Source organism: Macaca fascicularis, chromosome 11 (assembly GCF_037993035.2).
Source record: "Macaca fascicularis isolate 582-1 chromosome 11, T2T-MFA8v1.1".
NCBI classification, from domain to species: domain Eukaryota; kingdom Metazoa; phylum Chordata; class Mammalia; order Primates; family Cercopithecidae; genus Macaca; species Macaca fascicularis.
In genome coordinates, this window is record NC_088385.1 from 8,680,487 (window position 1) to 8,686,486 (window position 6,000).

Genomic DNA, 6,000 nt, shown 5'->3' on the forward strand with positions numbered 1-6,000 from the left:
CGAGGCGGGTGGATCACGAGGTCAGGAGATCGAGACTATCCTGGCTAACATGGTGAAACCCCATCTCTATTTAAAATAAAAAAAATTAGCCTGGGGTGCTGGCAGGCTCCTGTAGTCCCAGCTACTAGGGAGGCTGAGGCAGGAGAATGGCGTGAACCCGGGAGGCAGAGCTTGCAGTGAGCAGAGATCCCGCCACCTCACTCCAGCCTGGGCGACAGAGCAAGACTCCGTCTCAAAAAAACAAAAAAGAAAAAAAATTATGTCTAATTATCAATTCAGGGTACATAAAGGGCCAGTCCTGGTGGCTCATGCCTATAATCCCAACACTATTTTATTTTATTTTATTATTTTATTTTTGAGATGGAGTCTTGCTCTGTCGCCCAGGCTGGAGTACAGTGGTGCAATCTAGTCTCACTGCAACCTCTGCCTCCTGGGTTCAAGCGATTCTCGTGCCTTAGCCTACATCACCAGGCCCGGCTAACTTTTTTTTTTTTTTTTTTTTTTTGAGACGGAGTCTCGCTCTGTCGCCCAGGCTGGAGTGCAGTGGCCGGATCTCAGCTTACAGCAAGCTCCGCCTCCCGGGTTCACGCCATTCTCCCGCCTCAGCCTCCCGAGTAACTGGGACTACAGGCGCTTGCCACCTCGCCCGGCTAGTTTTTTGTATTTTTTAGTAGAAACGGGGTTTCACCGTGTTAGCCAGGATGGTCTCCATCTCCTGACCTCGTGATCCACCCGTCTCGGCCTCCCAAAGTGCTGGGATTACAGGCTTGAGCCACCGCGCCCGGCCGCACTTTTGTATTTTTAGTTGAGACAGAGTTTCACTATGTTGGCCAGGTTGGTCTTGAATCCCTGACCTCAAGTGATCCACCCACCTTGGCCTCCCAAAGTGCTGGGATTATAGGCATGAGCCACCACGCCACGACGCCACCACGCCGTACTGTACACTTTTTTTGTTTGTTTTGTTTTTGTTTTTAGAGACAGAGTCTCACTCTGTCCCCTAGGCTGGAGTGCAGTGGTGTGATCTCGGCTCATTGCAACCTCCGCCTCCCACGTTCAAGCGATTCTCCTACCTGGGCCTCCTGAGTAGCTGGGATTACAGGCATGCGCCACCACACCCAGCTAATGTTTGCATTTTTAGTAGAGACGGGGTTTCATCATGTTGGTCAGGCTGGTCTTGAACTCCTGACCTCGTGATCCACCTGCCTTGGTCTCCCAAAGTGCTAGGATTACAGGAGTGAGCCACCGCACCCGGCCATACTGTACACTTTGAAAGGAGTCACTATGTGCAGCTCGCACCTAAGAAGTGGGTAGTGGGGTGTGCCCACCCCCCTTGAGCATACATTGTTTGTAATTCTTCTGCAGTTCTAAAGGGAGTTGGAATTCTTGTCCAAAACTTTAAAAATAATTGACTGTTGGGGTTCATGCCTGTAATCCCAGCTATTCAGGAGTCTCTGAGGTGGGAGGATCGCATGAGCTCAAGAGTTCAAGGCTGCAGTGAGCTATGATGACACCACTGCACTCCAGCCTAGGTGACAGAGGGAGACTTTCTCAAACAAAAAACAGCCCAGAGAGTTGTCACTTTCTGTCCAATTATTAATTTGTCCTATCATTTATTTGTATCAGAGTGACCTCACGAGTATTTCTTTTAAACTTTGGGTTATAATCTAATAGTACTTATTGATTTTGTGGCTGAAGCTGTTCCAGGTCTTTTAGCTGGCTCCTGTGTGCCTAACAATAGGTGTGTTGTTTTTGGTTCTTTTTTCCTTTGAGACAGAGTCTTGCTCTGTCACCCAAGCTGGAGTGCAGTAGTATGAACGAAGCTCACTGCTGCCTTGATTTCCTGGGCTAGAGCAATCCTTCTGCCTCAGCCTTCTGAGTAGCTGGGATTATGGGTGTGCGCCACCATGCCCAGCTGATTTTTGCATTATTAGTAGAGATGGGGTTTCACCATATTGGCCAGGCTGGTCTTGAACTCCTGACCTCGTGATCCGCCGGCCTCAGCCTCCCAAAGTGCTGGGATTACAGGCATGAGCCACCGCTCCTGGCCTTGTTGTTTTATCTAATTCAACAAGAGACAAGAGCCCTGGTGTTAGTTCACTCATCGGAGCCGTATCAAAGTAATCCACCTGCACTGGCCTTCCAAGGTGCTGGGATTACAGGTGTGAGCCACCATGCCTGGTCTTACAATGCTCTTATCTTACATATTTTCTTCCCAGTCCTAGAATTAGCCATTTCTCCAAGGAGCTCTCGTTTTTTTTTTTTTTTTTTTTTTTTTTTTAATTGGAGAATGTTATTAGAAAGTAAGATGTCGCCGGGTAAAGCGGCTCACGCCTGTAATCCCAACATTTGGGAGGCCCAGGCGGCGGATCACCGGAGGACAGGATTTCAAGGCCAGCCTGGCCAACATGGCGAAACCCCGTCTCTACTAAAAACACAAACATTAGCCGGCAGCACTTTGGGAGGCCGAGACGGGCGGATCACAAGATCAGGAGATCTAGACCATCCTGGCTAACCCGGTGAAACCCCGTCTCTACTAAAAAATACAAACAACTAGCCGGGCGAGGTGGCGGGCGCCTGTAGTCCCAGCTACTCGGGAGGCTGAGGCAGGAGAATGGCGTAAACCCGGGAGGCGGAGCTTGCAGTGAGCCGAGATCCGGCCACTGCACTCCAGCCTGGGTGACAGAGCGAGACTCCGTCTCAAAAAAAAACCAAAAAAACAAAAAAACAAAACCCACAAACATTAGCCGGGCATGGTGACACGTGCCTGTAATCCCAGCTACTTGGGAGGCTGAGGCACAAGAATCGCTTGATGAGGGAGGACTGAGGTTGCAGTGAGCCGAGATCGTGCCACTGGACTCCAGCCTGGGCGACAGAGCGAGACTCTGTCTCAAAAAAGAAAAAAAGAAAAGGAAACAATGAAACACGAAGTTATTCTCAGGCAACACCCCACCATCATTACTTCCTGTACATTCTGTGGGGCCCTATAAATAGACAAAGAAAACAAGTCTTTCCTGAAATCCCATCCTTAAGCAAACCTGGGAATGCTAACAGTATTTACTACCGTCTTCTGAGAGGCCGAAGTGACCTTTAGTCAGGGTTCCAGCTATCTTCACTCAAACAGCGAATTCTGGAAATCTACCACCCATCTTCCTCTCTTTCCATCAGAGCCACCATTTCTTCCAGCAAGCTCTTTAGAGGGCTGTCATCGTCTTAAATCATCATTAAGTATTTTCCACTAAGCTATTAAATAATTGGCCCTGGGAGTATTAATTTCTCACTGTAGAATTCCAAAAACTAAGGATTCCTGGAGAGGAAGGTAACTGAGGGCCGTGGGAGGTGAGGAGGAGGCGTGGACGCCAGGAGCTGTTTTGCTCGCCTGTGGCGTCCCGCCGAGGTGAACTCCGGACCCTCCCGCCCCACCCCAGCGGGGCTGCTCGACTCCATCGTGCCCCTTGGGCTTCCACTGCAGGAATGCAAGGCGGGTAACCTTCAAAGCCAGGTGGAAACGTACGGTTTGAACCGCACGTATGCTAGGGTGGAGAGTGAGGGCCAATGCAAAGGGAGCCTAGGGTTGAGGTGGGGCTTCCGGGGCAAAGAGGCCCGGGGGACGCCTGGGCCGCCAGGGTCAGAAACCATGGAAAGATTGCAAGCAAAATAGTTGCATGTCGGCAGAGCGCGGTGGCTCACGCCTGTAATCTCAGCACTTTGGGAGGCCGAGGTGGCCGGATCACCTGAGGTCGGGAGTTCCAGACCAGCCTGACCAACATGGAGAAATCCCCGTCTCTACTAAAAACACAAAATTAGCCCGGCGTGGTGGCGCATTCCTGTAATCCCAGCTACTAAGAAGGCTGAGGCAGGAGAATTGCTTGAACCCGGGAGACAGAGGTTGAAGTGAGCCGAGATGGAGCCATTGCACTCCAGCCTGGGCAACAAGAGCGAAACTCCGTCTCAAAAAACAAAAAAAAAAAACAAAAAAAAAAAAAAAAAAGAAAGAAAGAAAAAAATGGCAGGCCGGGCGCGGTGGCTCACGCCTATAATCCCGGCACTTTGGGAGGCCTAGACGGGCGGATCACCTGAGGTCGGGAGTTTGAGACCAGCCAGACCAACATGGAGAAACCCCATCTCTACTAAAAATACAAAATTAGCTGGGCGTGGTGGTGCATGCCTGTAATCCCAGCTACTGGTGAGGCTGAGGCAGGAGAATTGCTTGAACCTGGGAGGCAGAGGCTGCGGTGAGCCGAGATCGTGCCATTGCACTCCAGCTGGGCAACAAGAGCAAAACTGTGTCTCAAAAATAAAGAAAGAAAAAAGAAAAATAGCTGCATGTCTGATAGAGTTTTCCAAAATAGCAGCCCTTCTCTTCCCCTTACCAGGCTTTCGCTCTCTGGAATACGATACACACACCTACACGCGCACACACACGTATACATGTGTGTTTATTTATATGAATTTGTTTCAAAATGGGAGGGCAAAAAAATATATATTTTTGAGACAGGGTGTCTGTGGCCCAGGCTGGAGTGCAATGGTGCAATCATAGCTCACTGCAGTCTTCAACTCCTGGACTCAAGCCATCCTCAAGCCATCCTCCTGCCTCAGTGACCCCTATTGGGTACCCATATAGGGGGCCACAGGTCTGTGCCATCAGCCCCAGCTAATTTTTACATTTTTTTTGTGGAGACCTTGCCTCGCTTTGTTGTTCAGGCTGGCCTCAAACTCCTGGGCTCAAGAGATCCTCTGGCTCCCGCCTCCCAAAGTGCTGGAATTATAGGATTGAGCCACCAGGCCCGGCCCTGTTTCCTCTATACACATAACAGACTTTCTTAACTGAATTTATGAACTTTTTAAAGTTCTAACTTTATCATGTATTATTAAACACTTAAATAATTTTCATTACTCATCCAGACTCTTGCAATGCAATATTCTTATGGATTTCCCTACATTCATTCTTGCTTCCCTTTCCCCTTCTCTTATGTGTTTTACATCTGATAACTGTTTTCTCCCCCATTTTTTTCTTTTTCTTACTCCCCTCTTTCCTTCCCTGCATTTTTTTTTTTTTTTTTTTTTTTGATACAGAGTGTTGCTCTGTTGCCCAGGCTGAAGTGCAGTGGCCCATCTAGGCTCATTGCAACCTCCCCCTCCCTGGTTCAAGGGATTCTCCCACATCGACCTCCCAAGGAGCTGGGATTACAAGCATGTGCCACCACGCCCAGCTAATTTTATATTTTTAGTAGAGACGGGGTTTTTCCACGTTGGCCAGGCTGGTTTCAAACTCCTGGCCTCGAGTGATCTGCCCCTCCATTGGCCTTCCAAAGTGCTAGGATTATGGGCATAAGCCACCATGCCTGGCCCCTTTACCCCCTTTTCCCCCGGCTTTTTTTAAATTCAAGAAGTTGTACGTGCATATACTATAAAGTAGCAAGTAGTTCTAAGTTTCGTAAAACAGACACATGTCCCAACTGCCGTCCTATGCTGCATTCTTTGTTTTCTTTTTCCTGGAAGCACCCACTTTAAACTTTGGTTTGGATGGCTTTTGGGGGGTATTTGTGTATTTCTTTTCTTTCTGTTTTCGTTTTTGTTTTTGAGACAGAGTCTGTCACTGTGTCGCCCAGGCTGGAGTGCAGTGGTGTGATCTCAGCTCACTGCAACCTCTGCTTCCCAGGTTCAACTGATTCTTTTACCTCAGCCTCCCGAGTAGCTGGGCCTACAGGCATCTGCCACCACGCCTGGCTAATTTTTGTATTTTTAGCAGAGGTGGGGTTTCACCATGTTTGCCAGGCTGGTCTCAAACTCCTGGTCTCAAGTGATCTGCCCACCTTGGCCTCCCAAAGTGCTGGGATTACAGGCGTTTGAGCCACCGTGCCCAGCCCTTGTGTATTTCTATAGGGAAAGTTTTTTTGTTGTTTTGTTTTGTTTTTCATATGGAGTTTTACTCTTGTCGCCCAGGCTGGAGTGCAACAGCATGATCTCAGCTTACTGCAACCTCTGCCTCCTGGGTTCAAG